We start from the raw sequence: 20559 nt of genomic DNA, 5'->3' as shown, positions 1-20559 counted from the left end.
GAGACAAACACTCTCACTGTTACACATCACATGAGACCAACACTCTCACTGTTACACATCACATGAGACCAACACTCTCACTGTTACACATCACAAGAGACCAACACTTTCACTGATACACATCACATGAGACCAACACTCTCACTGTTACACATCACATGAGACAAATACTCTCAATGTAACACATCACATGAGACAAAAACACTCATTGTTACACATCACATGAGACAAAAACACTCATTGTTACACATCACATGAGACAAAAACACTCTCACTGTTACACATCACATGAGACAAAAACACTCATTGTTACACATCAACATGAGGCCAACACTCTCACTGTTACACATCACATGAGACCAACACTCTCACTGTTACACATCACATGAGACAAAAAACACTCATTGTTACACATCACATGAGACCAACACTCTCACTGTTACACATCACATGATACCAACACTCTCACTGTTACACATCACATGAGACAAATACTCTCAATGTAACACATCACATGAGACAAAAAACACTCATTGTTACACATCACATGAGACCAAAAAACACTCTCACTGTTACAATCACATGAGACAAAAAACACTCATTGTTACACATCACATGAGACCAAAACTCTCAACTGTTACACATCACATGAGACAAAAACACTCATTGTTACACATCACATGAGGCCAACACTCTCACTGTTACACATCACATGAGACCAACACTCTCACTGTTACACATCACATGAGACCAACACTCTCACTGTTACACATCACATGAGACAAATACTCTGACTGTTACACATCACATGAGACCAACACTCTCACTGTTACACATCACATGAGACAAAAACACTCTCACTGTTACACATCACATGAGACCCAACACTCTCACTGTTACACATCACATGAGACAAAAACAATCATTGTTACACATCACATGAGACCAACACTCTCACTGTTACACATCACATGAGACCAACACTCTCACTGTTACACATCACATGAGACAAAAAATCTCACTGTTACAACACTCACATGAGACAAAACACTCATTGTTACACATCCACATGAGTACAAAAACACTCATTGGTTACACATCCCATGAGACAAAAACACTCATTGTTTAAACATCACATGAGACAAATACTCTCATTGTTACACATCACATGAGGCAAGATATTCTCACTGTTACACATCACATGAGGCAAAAACACTCATTTGTTACACATCACATGAGACAAAAACAACTCATTGTTACACATCACATGAGACCAACACTCTCACTGTTACACATCACATGAGACCAACACTCTCATTGTTACACATCACATGAGAGACCATCACTCTCCACTGTTTACACATCACATGAGGACAAAAACACTCATTGTTACACATCACATGAGACCAACACTCTCACTGTTACACATCACATGAGACCAACACTCTCACTGTTACACATCACATGAGACAAATACACTCATTGTTACACATCACATGAGACCCAACACTCTCATTGTTACACATCACATGAGACCAACACTCTCACTGTTACACATCACATGAGACAAAAACACTCATTGTTACACATCACATGAGGCAAAAACACTCATTGTTACACATCACATGAGACCAACACTCTCATTGTTACACATCACATGAGGCAAAAACACTCATTGTTACACATCACATGAGACCAACCACTCTCATTGTTACACATCACATGAGACCAACACTCTCATTGTTACACATCACATGAGACAAAAACACTCTCACTGTTACACATCACATGAGACAAAAACACTCATTGTTACACATCACATGAGACAAAAACACTCATTGTTACACATCACATGAGGCAAAAACACTCATTGTTACACATCACATGAGACAAAAACACTCATTGTTACACATCACATGAGACCAACACTCTCACTGTTACACATCACATGAGACCAACACTCTCATTGTTACACATCACATGAGACCAACACTCTCACTGTTACACATCACATGAGACAAAAACACTCATTGTTACACATCACATGAGACCAACACTCTCACTGTTACACATCACATGAGACAAAAACACTCATTGTTACACATCACATGAGGCAAATACTCTCACTGTTACACATCACATGAGACCAACACTCTCATTGTTACACATCACATGAGACCAACACTCTCATTGTTACACATCACATGAGACAAATACTCTCACTGTTACACATCACATGAGACAAAAACACTCATTGTTACACATCACATGAGACCAAACACTCTCATTGTTACACATCACATGAGACCAACACTCTCACTGTTACACATCACATGAGACCAACACTCTCACTGTTACACAATCACATGAGACCAACACTCTACATGTACACATCACATGAGACAAATTACTCTCAATGTAACACATCACATGAGACAAAAACACTCATTGTTACAACATCACATGAGACATAAACACTCTCACTGTTACACATCACATGAGACAAAAACACTCATTGTTACACATCACATGAGACCAACACTCTCACTGATACACATCACATGAGACCCAAACACTCTCACTGTTACACATCACATGAGACAAAAACACTCACTTGTTACACATCACATGAGACCAACACTCTCACTGATACACATCACATGAGACCCAACTCTCTCACTGTTACACATCCAATGAGACAAAAAACACTCTCACTGTTACACATCACATGAGACAAAAAACACTCATTGTTACAACATCACATGAGACCAACACTCTCACTGTTACACATCACATGAGACAAAAAAACTCATTGTTACACATCACATGAGACCAACACTCTCACTGTTACACATCACATGAGACAAATAACACTCATTGTTACACATCACATGAGACCAACTCTCTCACTGTTACACATCACATGAGACAAAAACACTCATTGTTACACATCACATGAGACCAACACTCTCACTGTTACACATCACATGAGACCAACACTCTCACTGTTACACATCACATGAGACCAACACTCTCATTGTTACACATCACATGAGACAAATACTCTGCACTGTTACACATCACATGAGACCAACACTCCTCACTGTTACACACACATGAGACCAACACTCTCACTGTTACACATCACATGAGACCAACACTCTCACTGTTACACATCACATGAGACAAACACTCTCACTGTTACACATCACATGAGACAAAACACTCTCACTGTTACACATCACATGAGACAAAAGACACTCATTGTTACACATCACATGAGACAAAAACTCTCACTGTTACACATCACATGAGACAAAAACACTCTCACTGTTACACATCACATGAGACAAAAACTCTCATTGTTACACATCACATGAGACCAACACTCTCACTGTTACACATCACATGAGACCAACACTCTCACTGTTACACATCACATGAGACAAAAACACTCATTGTTACACATCACATGAGACCAACACTCTCACTGTTACACATCACATGAGACAAAAACACACTCATTGTAACACATCACATGAGACAAAAACACTCATTGTTACACATCACATGAGACAAATACTCTCACTGTTACACATCACATGAGGCAAATACTCTCACTGTTACACATCACATGAGGCAAAAACACTCATTGTTACACATCACATGAGACAAAAACACTCATTGTTACACATCACATGAGACCAACACTCTCACTGTTACACATCACATGAGACCAACACTCTCATTGTTACACATCACATGAGACCAACACTCTCACTGTTACACATCACATGAGACAAAAACACTCATTGTTACACATCACATGAGACCAACACTCTCACTGTTACACATCACATGAGACCAACACTCTCACTTGTTACACATCACATAAGACAAATACTCTCACTGTTACACATCACATGAGACAAAAACACTCATTGTTACACATTACATGAGACCAACACTCTCATTGTTACACATCACATGAGACCAACACTCTCACTGTTACACATCACATGAGACAAAAACACTCACTGTTACACATCACATGAGACAAAAACACTCATTGTTACACATCACATGAGACCAACACTCTCACTGTTACACATCACATGAGACAAATACTCTCACTGTTACACATCACATGAGACCAACACTCTCACTGTTACACATCACATGAGACCAACACTCTCACTGTTACACATCACATGAGACCAACACTCTCACTGTTATACATCACATGAGACAAAAACACTCATTGTTACACATCACATGAGACCAACACTCTCACTGTTACACATCACATGAGACAAATACTCTCACTGTTACACATCACATGAGACAAAAACACTCATTGTTACACATCACATGAGACCAATACTCTCACTGTTACACATCACATGATACCAACACTCTCACTGTTACACATCACATGAGACCAACACTCTCATTGTTACACATCACATGAGGCAAAACACTCATTGTTACACATCACATGAGACCAACACTCTCACTGTTACACATCACATGAGACAAATACTCTCATTGTTACACATCACATGAGGCAAAACCACTCACTGTTACACATCACATGAGACCAACACTCTCATTGTTACACATCACATGAGACAAAACCACTCATTGTTACACATCACATGAGGCAAACCCACTCATTGTTACACATCACGAGACCAACACTCTCACTGTGACACATCACATGAGACAAAAACACTCATTGTTACACATCACATGAGACCAACACTCTCACTGTTACACATCACATGAGACAAAAACACTCATTGTTACACATCACATGAGACCAACACTCTCACTGTTACACATCACATGAGACCAACACTGTCACTGTTACACATCACATGAGACCAACACTCTCACTGTTACACATCACATGAGACCAACACTCTCACTGATACACATCACATGAGACCAACACTCTCACTGTTACACATCACATGAGACCAACAGTCTCACTGTTACACATCACAAGAGACCAACACTCTCACTGATACACATCACATGAGACCAACACTCGCACTGTTACACATCACATGAGACCAACACTCTCACTGTTACACATCACAAAAGACCAACACTCTCACTGATACACATCACATGAGACCAACACTCTCACTGTTACACATCACATGAGACCAACACTCTCACTGTTACACATCACATGAGGCAAAACACTCATTGTTACACATCACATGAGACCAACACTCTCACTGTTAAACATCACATGAGACAAAAACACTCATTGTTACACATCACATGAGACCAACACTCTCACTGTTACACATCACATGAGACCAACACTCTCACTGTTACACATCACATGAGACCAACACTCTCACTGTTACACATCACATGAGACAAATACTCTGACTGTTACACATCACATGAGACCAACACTCTCACTGTTACACATCACATGAAACAAAAACACTCATTGTTACACATCACATGAGACCAACACTCTCACTGTTACACATCACATGAGACAAAAACACTCATTGTTACACATCACATGAGACCAACACTCTCACTGTTACACATCACATGAGACAAATACTCTCACTGTTACACATCACATGAGACCAACACTCTCACTGTTACACATCACATGAGACAAAAACACTCTCACTGTTACACATCACATGAGACCAACACTGTCACTGTTACACATCACATGAGACCAACACTGTCACTGTTACACATCACATGAGGCAAATACTCTCACTGTTACACATCACATGAGGCAAAAACACTCATTGTTACACATCACATGAGACAAAAACACTCATTGTTACACATCACATGAGACCAACACTCTCACTGATACACATCACATGAGACCAACACTCTCACTGTTACACATCACATGAGACAAAAACACTCATTGTTACACATCACATGAGACCAACACTCTCACTGATACACATCACATGAGACCAACACTCTCACTGTTACACATCACATGAGACAAAAACACTCATTGTTACACATCACATGAGACCAACACTCTCACTGTTACACATCACATGAGACCAACACTCTCATTGTTACACATCACATGAGACCAACACTCTCACTGTTACACATCACATGAGACAAAAACATTCATTGTTACACATCACATGAGACCAACACTCTCACTGTTACACATCACATGAGACAAACACACTTACTGTTACACATCACATGAGGCAAAAACACTCATTGTTACACATCACATGAGACCAACACTCTCATTGTTACACATCACATGAGGCAAAAACACTCATTGTTACACATCACATGAGACCAACACTCTCATTGTTACACATCACATGAGACCAACACTCTCATTGTTACACATCACATGAGACCAACACTCTCACTGTTACACATCACATGAGACAAAAAACACTCATTGTTACACATCACATGAGACAAAAACACTCATTGTTACACATCACATGAGGCAAAAACACTCATTGTTACACATCACATGAGACAAAAACACTCATTGTTACACATCACATGAGACCAACACTCTCACTGTTACACATCACATGAGACCAACACTCTCATTGTTACACATCACATGAGACCAACACTCTCACTGTTACACATCACATGAGACAAAAACACTCATTGTTACACATCACATGAGACCAACACTCTCATTGTTACACATCACATGAGACCAACACTCTCATTGTTACACATCACATGAGACAAATACTCTCACTGTTACACATCACATGAGACAAAAACACTCATTGTTACACATCACATGAGACCAACACTCTCACTGTTACACATCACATGAGACCAACACTCTCATTGTTACACATCACATGAGACCAACACTCTCACTGTTACACATCACATGAGACAAAAACACTCATTGTTACACATCACATGAGACCAACACTCTCATTGTTACACATCACATGAGACCAACACTCTCATTGTTACACATCACATGAGACAAATACTCTCACTGTTACACATCACATGAGACAAAAACACTCATTGTTACACATCACATGAGACCAACACTCTCACTGTTACACATCACATGAGACCAACACTCTCATTGTTACACATCACATGAGACCAACACTCTCACTGTTACACATCACATGAGACTAACACTCTCACTGTTACACATCACATGACACAAAAAGACTCATTGTTACACATCACATGAGACAAATACTCTCAATGTAACACATCACATGAGACAAAAACACTCATTGTTACACATCACATGAGACAAAAACACTCTCACTGTTACACATCACATGAGACAAAAACACTCATTGTTACACATCACATGAGACCAACACTCTCACTGTTACACATCACATGAGACAAAAACACTCATTGTTACACATCACATGAGACCAACACTCTCACTGTTACACATCACATGAGACAAAAACACTCATTGTTACACATCACATGAGACCAACACTCTCACTGTTACACATCACATGAGACAAAAAAACTCATTGTTACACATCACATGAGACCAACACTCTCACTGTTACACATCACATGAGACAAAAACACTCATTGTTACACATCACATGAGACCAACACTCTCACTGTTACACATCACATGAGACAAAAACACTCATTGTTACACATCACATGAGACCAACTCTCTCACTGTTACACATCACATGAGACAAAAACACTCATTGTTACACATCACATGAGACCAACACTCTCACTGTTACACATAACATAAGACCAACACTCTCACTGTTACACATCACATGAGACCAACACTCTCACTGTTACACATCACATGAGACAAATACTCTGACTGTTACACATCACATGAGACCAACACTCTCACTGTTACACATAACATGAGACCAACACTCTCACTGTTACACATCACATGAGACCAACACTCTCATTGTTACACATCACATGAGACAAAAACACTCATTGTTACACATCACATGAGACAAAAACACTCTCACTGTTACACATCACATGAGACAAAAACACTCATTGTTACACATCACATGAGACCAACACTCTCACTGTTACACATCACATGAGACAAAAACACTCTCACTGTTACACATCACATGAGACAAAAACACTCATTGTTACACATCACATGAGACCAACACTCTCACTGTTACACATCACATGAGACAAAAACACTCATTGTTACACATCACATGAGACCAACACTCTCACTGTTACACATCACATGAGGCAAAAACACTCATTGTTACACATCACATGAGACAAAAACACTCTCATTGTTACACATCACATGAGACAAAAACACTCATTGTTACACATCACATGAGACCAACACTCTCACTGTTACACATCACATGAGACAAAAACACTCATTGTTACACATCACATGAGACCAACACTCTCACTGTTACACATCACATGAGACAAAAACACTCATTGTTACACATCACATGAGACCAACACTCTCACTGTTACACATCACATGAGACAAAAACACCCTCATTGTAACACATCACATGAGACAAAAACACTCATTGTTACACATCACATGAGACCAACACTCTCATTGTTACACATCACATGAGACCAACACTCTCACTGTTACACATCACATGAGACAAATACTCTCACTGTTACACATCACATGAGGCAAATGCTCTCACTGTTACACATCACATGAGACAAATACTCTCACTGTTACACATCACATGAGGCAAATACTCTCACTGTTACACATCACATGAGACAAATACTCTCACTGTTACACATCACATGAGGCAAATACTCTCACTGTTACACATCACATGAGACAAATACTCTCACTGTTACACATCACATGAGGCAAAAACACTCATTGTTACACATCACATGAGACAAAAACACTCATTGTTACACATCACATGAGACCAACACTCTCACTGTTACACATCACATGAGACCAACACTCTCATTGTTACACATCACATGAGACCAACACTCTCACTGTTACACATCACATGAGACAAAAACACTCATTGTTACACATCACATGAGACCAACACTCTCACTGTTACACATCACATGAGACCAACACTCTCATTGTTACACATCACATAAGACAAATACTCTCACTGTTACACATCACATGAGACAAAAACACTCATTGTTACACATTACATGAGACCAACACTCTCATTGTTACACATCACATGAGACCAACACTCTCACTGTTACACATCACATGAGACAAAAACACTCACTGTTACACATCACATGAGACAAAAACACTCATTGTTACACATCACATGAGACCAACACTCTCACTGTTACACATCACATGAGACAAATACTCTCACTGTTACACATCACATGAGACCAACACTCTCACTGTTACACATCACATGAGACCAACACTCTCCACTGTTACACATCACATGAGACAAAAAACACTCATTGTTACACATCACATGAGACCAACACTCTCACTGTTACACATCACATGAGACAAATACTCTCACTGTTACACATCACATGAGACAAAAACACTCATTGTTACACATCACATGAGACCAATACTCTCACTGTTACACATCACATGATACCAACACTCTCACTGTTACACATCACATGAGACCAACACTCTCATTGTTACACATCACATGAGGCAAAACACTCATTGTTACACATCACATGAGACCAACACTCTCACTGTTACACATCACATGAGACAAATACTCTCATTGTTACACATCACATGAGGCAAAACCACTCACTGTTACACATCACATGAGACCAACACTCTCATTGTTACACATCACATAAGACAAAACCACTCATTGTTACACATCACATGAGGCAAACCCACTCATTGTTACACATCACATGAGACCAACACTCTCACTGTTACACATCACATGAGACAAAAACACTCATTGTTACACATCACATGAGACCAACATTCTCACTGTTACACATCACATGAGACAAAAACACTCATTGTTACACATCACATGAGGCAAATACTCTCACTGTTACACATCACATGAGACAAAAACACTCATTGTTACACATCACATGAGACCAACACTCTCACTGTTACACATCACATGAGACCAACACTGTCACTGTTACACATCACATGAGACCAACACTCTCACTGTTACACATCACAAGAGACCAACACTCTCACTGATACACATCACATGAGACCAACACTCTCACTGTTACACATCACATGAGACCAACACTCTCACTGTTACACATCACAAAAGACCAACACTCTCACTGATACACATCACATGAGACCAACACTCTCACTGTTACACATCACATGAGACCAACACTCTCACTGTTACACATCACATGAGGCAAAACACTCATTGTTACACATCACATGAGACCAACACTCTCACTGTTACACATCACATGAGACAAAAACACTCATTGTTACACATCACATGAGACCAACACTCTCACTGTTACACATCACATGAGACCAAAACTCTCACTGTTACACATCACATGAGATCAACACTCTCACTGTTACACATCACATGAGACAAAAACACTCATTGTTACACATCACATGAGACAAATACTCTGACTGTTACACATCACATGAGACCAACACTCTCACTGTTACACATCACATGAGACCAACACTCTCATTGTTACACATCACATGAGACAAAAACACTCATTGTTACACATCACATGAGACAAAAACACTCTCACTGTTACACATCACATGAGACAAAAACACTCATTGTTACACATTATAAGAGACCAACACTCTCACTGTTACACATCACATGAGACAAAAACACTCATTGTTACACATCACATGAGACCAACACTCTCACTGTTACACATCACATGAGACCAACACTCTCACTGTTACACATCACATGAGACCAACACTCTCACTGTTACACATCACAAGCAGTGGCGGCTGGTGACTTTTGAAGATGGGGGAGCACTAGCCCCGCCCCTCAGATGGCTCCGCCCATTTTAGTGTGTGTGTATATATATATATATACACATACATACACACACACATAGCCCACCCACAGACACACAGCCCCCCACACACACACACACAGCCCCCCCCCACACACACACAGCCCCCCACACACACAGCCCCCCCACACACACACAGCCCCCCCCCCCCACACACACACACAGAGAAGGGACTGGAAAGCACATTGTATTTAGTATAAAGTTACTAGTAGACCATCAGTTCTTCACATCTAGGAGCAAAATGGTTAATAAAAAGGCTGTGAGCTGCAGGGAGAAGGGTTGAGACCTCTTGCCCTGTAGAGCAATACACATCAAAGAGGCTTGAGTCCTTTAAAAATAAACAGGAGACATGAGTAAAAGCTACCCTTGTCTGTCTTCCCTCTTACCTTGGTTCACAAACTATCTCCTGCCTGAACATTCATCATGACCTGTGTGCAGTGCACTGGCTCAAGCAGAGGATCAGGATGTCAGCATGACTGCACCACACATGGGCAGGGAGAATGGGGGGCCGTGGGGTGAACTTCCATGATGATTTGTGCTGTGTGTCATTAGCATGGCGTGTGGGACTAAGAAGGTGGGGGAATCGGATTACAGTTAGCACTAAAGTCAATCTAGTAGTCTGCAGCCATTAACCCTAGCATTGCCAAATACACCCCCATCCATGATCATCAGTATTAATTCACACTGGACTACAGACAGTATTACATGATTTGTCTGCCTGCCTGGAACACAGTGTGTGTGTGACAGAGAGAGAGACTGTGCCTATGTGACAGAGAGAGAGAGAGAGAGAGAGAGAGAGAGAGAGACTGTGCATGTGTGACAGAGAATGAGAGACAGCGTGTGTGTGACAGAGAGAGAGTCTGTGCGTGTGTGACATAGAGAGAGAGAGACAGTGTGTGTGGCAGAGAGACGGTGTGTGTGTGACAGAGAGAGAGACTATGTGAGTGTGACAGAGAGAGAGAGACAGTGTGTGTGTGTGACAGAGAGAGACAGTGTGTGTGTGTGTGTGTGAGACAGAGAGACAGTGTGTGTGTGTGAGACAGAGAGACAGTGTGTGTGTGACAGAGAGAGAGACTGCGTGTGTGATAGAGAGAGAGAGTGTGTGTGTGTGTGTGGCAGAGAGAGACAGTGTGTGTGTGTGACAGAGAGAGACTGTGTGTGTGTGTGTGGCAGAGAGAGACAGTGTGTGTGTGTGACAGAGAGAGACTGTGTGTGTGTGCATGTGTGTGTTTCTCAATTACTGAGCCCCAGGCCCCTAGAAGATTGGAGCTAGATGAATCCCTATATATTTATATATATATATATATATATATATATATATATATATATATATATATATATATATATATATATATATATATATATTAAAGAAAAATAATATTTAACCCAACACAAGTAACAAGTATAATATTTTTATTATCATTTACACTGACTACCCCCCCCTTTAGATGAATACTTTAAGTATTCATCTAAAGGAAGGGTGTCAAAGTATAAATGATAATAAAAATAATATTTACTTTGTGCATTGCAATATTGCATATTTTTTCAACAAGAAAGTGAAACTTTGGAATGACACAGCCCAGGTGCACAAACAAAAATGGAAGTTTTTTGCAAGAAACTTGTTTGCATATATAGATATATATTCCAACACTCTCAAGCACACATCAGAAAGACACTACATCACAAATAACACTTGTACCTTTTTGCCTCCTGCCTGCCTTGATATACTGTATGTATATATATATATATATATTTTACCTGCTTAAATGTCCAGTCATATTCTTATGCAAATATCTACAATTGGACTCACAGGAGCAAAGGAGAAAGTGAAAGTTACAGCCTGCTACCGATCTGAAGGAGACTAAGGATTGCATTCCTGACATTCTCTCGGTAGCAGGCTGTCCAGATTTTCAGCTCTTAGGCTTTAATTTATTGCAAATTGTGCTTTCAGGGGTCATAAGAGAAGTCATGTAATAAATTGTATGTAGTTGTACTGCCAGAGTGAAACCATCCAGTGCACATCAGACAGGGCTTATAAACTGCCGTAACATGTTCCCTGCAGCAAGATACAATCTGTCCTCTCATTTGCAGCGTAATTAATAATAGGCAGCACCATACATGATGAAGCTGCAGCAGATCATGATCCAGGTTTAAATTCCTATTCAGGCACACCCCGGGCAAAGCTAAACTGTTTCTGACCATCACCCACCTGACAATAATGCTGCACATAGCCTGCACTTCTAGAGTTCTGGTTGTAGCTGCAGGATGGTCCAACTTCAACACAGCAGAGCGCGCTTTCCAGTAATATTTTCTCCTAGGCTAGAGCCTAACTACAAGCCCTGCCCCCACAAAGCATAAGACACCCACATTCAGACCCACTTGTTTTAAGGCAACAGCAACACTCACAAGTGACTAAATAACTTTATACATGGGGGCTATACAAAAAAAATTAAAAACAGAACCTTAGCCTGCAGCTGCCTGTAGTCCAAGTTGCTTGCTTCCGGCTCCTTCCCTCGCCTAGCCTGAGTGAGTCGCAATCTTCTCCTCCAGCACACATGCCCACATGCTGCTATGCTGCTCCAGCCCCCTAACTTTATGCACAGTTGCGCATGGCCCCTGGGTGGGGTGGGAGCTGGCTGCTGACTGACTGTCTCAGTGACTCACTCTAGCTGGCAGTCCGTCCCGGCTCCGCCTCCTCGCTGCCTCTCTGCCCACAAAACAATACTCCTCCTCCCACACACACAGCTCTTAGTGTGCGAGGGTCACGTGACAGCTGGCTCTCGCACACTAAAATCTGTGCGGTTAGGAGACCTATGGGCTGGCCTGTAGGTGGCACTGCAGTCAATGCAGTTTTAAAGTGGAAAGGACTTTTGCCTATAATTCTATCTATCGCACTGCACAGCATGTGCGATATAGATAGAAGTATTAGGCAAAAGACCATTCCACTGTAAAACTGCATTGACTGCAAATAAATAAATAATTAGAAACAGCAATTTTAATGGAGCCTGGAGGATTTTTTAATATAAATAAGCAAAAAAGGTTTAAAAATTAAAAAAAAAAAAATATTTCTCAATCTTTTTTTTTTTTTCTTTTTTTTTTGTTCATCAGGGGTCAGGGGGTTTGGTCAGTGGGTTTGGTCAGGGGGTTCACGTGCTCAAGTGCTCCTATAGAGGAGCCTCCACTGATCACAAGAGACCAACACTCTCACTGATACACATCACATGAGACCAACACTCTCACTGTTACACATCACATGAGACCAACACTCTCACTGTTACACATCACATGAGGCAAAACACTCATTGTTACACATCACATGAGACCAACACTTTCACTGTTACACATCACATGAGACAAAAACACTCATTGTTACACATCACATGAGACCAACACTCTCACTGTTACACATCACATGAGACCAACACTCTCACTGTTACACATCACATGAGACCAACACTCTCACTGTTACACATCACATGAGACAAATACTCTGACTGTTACACATCACATGAGACCAACACTCTCACTGTTACACATCACATGAAACAAAAACACTCATTGTTACACATCACATGAGACCAACACTCTCACTGTTACACATCACATGAGACCAACACTCTGACTGTTACACATCCCATGAGACCAACATTCTCACTGTTACACATCACATGAGACAAAAACACTCATTGTTACACATCACATGAGACAAAAACACTCTCACTGTTACACATCCCATGAGACAAAAACACTCATTGTTACACATCACATGAGACCAACACTCTCACTGTTACACATCACATGAGACCAACACTCTCACTGTTACACATCACATGAGACAAAAACACTCATTGTTACACATCACATGAGACCAACACTCTCACTGTTACACATCACATAAGACCAACACTCTCACTGTTACACATCACATGAGACCAACAATCTCATTGTTACACATCACATGAGACCAACACTCTCACTGTTACACATCACATGAGACAAAAACACTCACTGTTACACATCACATGAGACCAACACTCTCACTGTTACACATCACATGAGACAAAAACACTCATTGTTACACATCACATGAGACCAACACTCTCACTGTTACACATCACATAAGACCAACACTCTCACTGTTACACATCACATGAGACCAACTCTCTCACTGTTACACATCACATGAGACAAAAACACTCTCATTGTTACACATCACATGAGACAAAAACACCCTCATTGTTACACATCACATGAGACAAAAACACTCATTGTTGCACATCACATGAGACAAATACTCTCACTGTTACACATCACAAGAGACAAAAACACTCAATGTTACACATCACATGAGACCAACACTCTCATTGTTACACATCACATGAGACCAACACTCTCACTGTTACACATCACATGAGACCAACACTCTCACTGTTACACATCACATGAGACCAACACTCTCACTGTTACACATCACATGAGACCAACACTCTCACTGTTACACATCACATGAGACAAAAACACTCATTGTTACACATCACATGAGACAAAGACACTCATTGTTACACATCACATGAGACCAACACTCTCACTGTTACACATCACATGAGACAAATACTCTCACTGTTACACATCACATGAGACAAAAACACTCATTGTTACACATCACATGAGACCAACACTCTCACTGTTACACATCACATGAGACAAATACTCTCATTGTTACACATCACATGAGGCAAAACCACTCACTGTTACACATCACATGAGACAAAACCACTCATTGTTACACATCACATGAGACAAAAACACTCTCACTGTTACACATCACATGAGACAAAAACACTCATTGTTACACATCACATGAGACCAACACTCTCATTGTTACACATCACATGAGACAAAAACACTCATTGTTACACATCACATGAGACAAAAACACTCATTGTTACACATCACATGAGACCAACACTCTCATTGTTACACATCACATGAGACAAACACTCTCACTGTTACACATCACATGAGACAAAAACACTCATTGTTACACATCACATGAGGCAAATACCTCTCACTGTTACACATAACATGAGACAAAAACACTCATTGTTACACATCACATGAGACAAAAACACTCATTGTTACACATCACATGAGTCCAACACTCTCACTGTTACACATCACATGAGACAAAAACACTCATTGTTACACATCACATGAGACCAACACTCTCACTGTTACACATCACATGAGACCAACACTGTCACTGTTACACATCACATGAGACCAACACTCTCACTGTTACACATCACAAGAGACCAACACTCTCACTGATACACATCACATGAGACCAACACTCTCACTGTTATAACATCACATGAGACCAACACTCTCACTGTTACACATCACAAGAGACCAACCACTCTCACTGATCACACATCACATGAGGCAAAACACTCATTGTTACACCATCACATGAGACCAACACTCTCACTGTTACACATCAAATGAGACAAAAAACACTCATTGTTACACATCACATGAGACCAACACTCTCACTGTTACACATCACATGAGACCCAAAACTCTCACTGTTACACATCACATGAGATCAAACACTCTCACTGTTACACATCAAATGAGACAAAAACACTCATTGTTACACACTCACATGAGACCAACAATCTCACTGTTACACATCACATGAGACCAAAACTCTCACTGTTACACATCACATGAGATCAACACTCTCCACTGTTACACATCACATGAGACAAAAACACTCATTGTTACACATCAAATGAGACAAATACTCTGACTGTTACACATCACATGAGACAAAAAACACTCATTGTTACACAATCACAATGAGACCAACTCTCTCACTGTTACACACTCACATGAGACAAAAAACACTCATTGTTACACATCACATGAGACAACACTCTCACTGTTACACTTAACATAAGACCAACACTCTCACTGTTACACATCACTGAGACCAACACTCTCACTGTTACACATCACATGAGACAATACTCTGACTGTTACAATCACATGAGACCAAACACTCTCACTGTTACACATAACATGAGACCAACACTCTCACTGTTAACATCACATGAGACCAACCACTCTATTGTTACACATCACATGAGACAAAAACACTCATGTTACACATCACATGAGAACAAAAAAACACTCTCATGTTACACATCACATGAGACAAAAAACTCATTGTTACACATACATGAGACCAACACTCTCACTGTTTACACATCGCACATGAGACAAAAACACTCTCACTGTTACACATCAACATGAGACAAAAACACTCATTGTTACACTATCACATGAGACAAAACACTCTCACTGTTACACATCACATGAGACAAAAACACTCATTGTTACACATCACATGAGACCAACACTCTCACTGTTAACATCACATGAGACAAAAACACTCATTGTTACACATCACATGAGACCAACACTCACACTGTTACACATCACATGAGACAAAAACACTCATTGTTACACATCACATGAGACCAACACTCTCACTGTTACACATCACATGAGACAAAAACACTCACTGTTACACATCACATGAGACAAAAACACCCTCATTGTAACACATCACATGAGACAAAAACACTCATTGTTACACATCACATGAGACAAATACTCTCACTGTTACACATCACATGAGGCAAATACTCTCACTGTTACACATCACATGAGACAAATACTCTCACTGTTACACATCACATGAGGCAAATTACTCTCACTGTCTACACATCACATGAGACAAATACTCTCACTGTTACACATCACATGAGGCAAAAACACTCATTGTTACACATCACATGAGACAAAAACACTCATTGTTACACATCACATGAGACCAACACTCTCACTGTTACACATCACATGAGACCAACACTCTCACTGTTACACATCACATGAGACAAAAACATCATTGTTACACATCACATGAGAACCAACACTCCTCACTGTTACACATCACATGAGACCAACACTCTCATTGTTACACATCACATAAGACAAATACTCTCACTGTTACACATCACATGAGACAAAAACACTCATTGTTACACATTACATGAGACCAACACTCTCATTGTTACACATCACATGAGACCAACACTCTCACTGTTACACATCACATGAGACAAAACCACTCACTGTTACACATCACATGAGACAAAAACACTCATTGTTACACATCACATGAGACCAACACTCTCACTGTTACACATCACATGAGACAAATACTCTCACTGTTACACATCACATGAGACAAAAACACTCATTGTTACACATCACATGAGACCAATACTCTCACTGTTACACATCACATGATACCAACACTCTCACTGTTACACATCACATGAGACCAACACTCTCATTGTTACACATCACATGAGGCAAAACACTCATGTTACACATCACATGAGACCAACACTCTCACTGTTACACATCACATGAGACAAATACTCTCATTGTTACACATCACATGAGGCGAAACCACTCACTGTTACACATCACATGAGACCAACACTCTCATTGTTACACATCACATGAGACAAAACCACTCATTGTTACACATCACATGAGGCAAACCCACTCATTGTTACACATCACATGAGACCAACACTCTCACTGTTACACATCACATGAGACAAAAACACTCATTGTTACACATCACATGAGACCAACACTCTCACTGTTACACATCACATGAGACAAAAACACTCATTGTTACACATCACATGAGACCAACACTCTCACTGTTACACATCACATGAGACAAAAACACTCATTGTTACACATCACATGAGGCAAATACTCTCACTGTTACACATCACATGAGACAAAAACACTCATTGTTACACATCACATGAGACCAACACTCTCACTGTTACACATCACATGAGACAAAAACACTCATTGTTACACATCACATGAGACCAACACTCTCTACTGTTACACATCACATGAGACCAAACACTGTCACTGTTACACATCACATGAGACCAACACTCTCACTGTTACACATCACAAGAGACCAACACTCTCACTGATACACATCACATGAGACCAACACTCTCACTGTTACACATCACATGAGACCAACACTCTCACTGTTACACATCACAAAAGACCAACACTCTCACTGATACACATCACATGAGACCAACACTCTCACTGTTACACATCACATGAGGCAAAACACTCATTGTTACACATCACATGAGACCAACACTCTCACTGTTACACATCACATGAGACAAAAACACTCATTGTTACACATCACATGAGACCAACACTCTCACTGTTACACATCACATGAGACAAAAACACTCATTGTTACACATCACATGAGACAAATACTCTGACTGTTACACATCACATGAGACCAACACTCTCACTGTTACACATCACATGAGACCAACACTCTCATTGTTACACATCACATGAGACAAAAAACACTCATTGTTACACATCACATGAGACAAAACACTCTCACTGTTACACATCACATGAGACAAAAACACTCATTGTTACACATTATAAGAGACCAACACTCTCACTGTTACACATCACATGAGACAAAAACACTCATTGTTACACATCACATGAGACCAACACTCTCACTGTTACACATCACATGAGACAAAAACACTCATTGTTACACATCACATGAGACCAACACTCTCACTGTTACACATCACATGAGACCAACACTCTCACTGTTACACATCACATGAGACCAACACTCTCACTGTTACACATCACAAGAGACCAACACTCTCACTGATACACATCACATGAGACCAACACTCTCACTGTTACACATCACATGAGACCAACACTCTCACTGTTACACATCACATGAGGCAAAACACTCATTGTTACACATCACATGAGACCAACACTCTCACTGTTACACATCACATGAGACAAAAACACTCATTGTTACACATCACATGAGACCAACACTCTCACTGTTACACATCACATGAGACCAACACTCTCACTGTTACACATCACATGAGACCAACACTCTCACTGTTACACATCACATGAGACAAATACTCTGACTGTTACACATCACATGAGACCAACACTCTCACTGTTACACATCACATGAAACAAAAACACTCATTGTTACACATCACATGAGACCAACACTCTCACTGTTACACATCACATGAGACCAACACTCTGACTGTTACACATCACATGAGACCAACATTCTCACTGTTACACATCACATGAGACAAAAACACTCATTGTTACACATCACATGAGACAAAAACACTCTCACTGTTACACATCCCATGAGACAAAAACACTCATTGTTACACATCACATGAGACAAAAACACTCATTGTTACACATCACATGAGACAAAAACACTCTCACTGTTACACATCCCATGAGACAAAAACACTCATTGTTACACATCACATGAGACCAACACTCTCACTGTTACACATCACATGAGACCAA

The sequence above is a fragment of the Bombina bombina genome, chromosome 1 (genome assembly GCF_027579735.1).
Source record: "Bombina bombina isolate aBomBom1 chromosome 1, aBomBom1.pri, whole genome shotgun sequence".
Lineage (NCBI taxonomy): Eukaryota > Metazoa > Chordata > Amphibia > Anura > Bombinatoridae > Bombina > Bombina bombina.
This window is presented reverse-complemented; position numbering follows the sequence as displayed.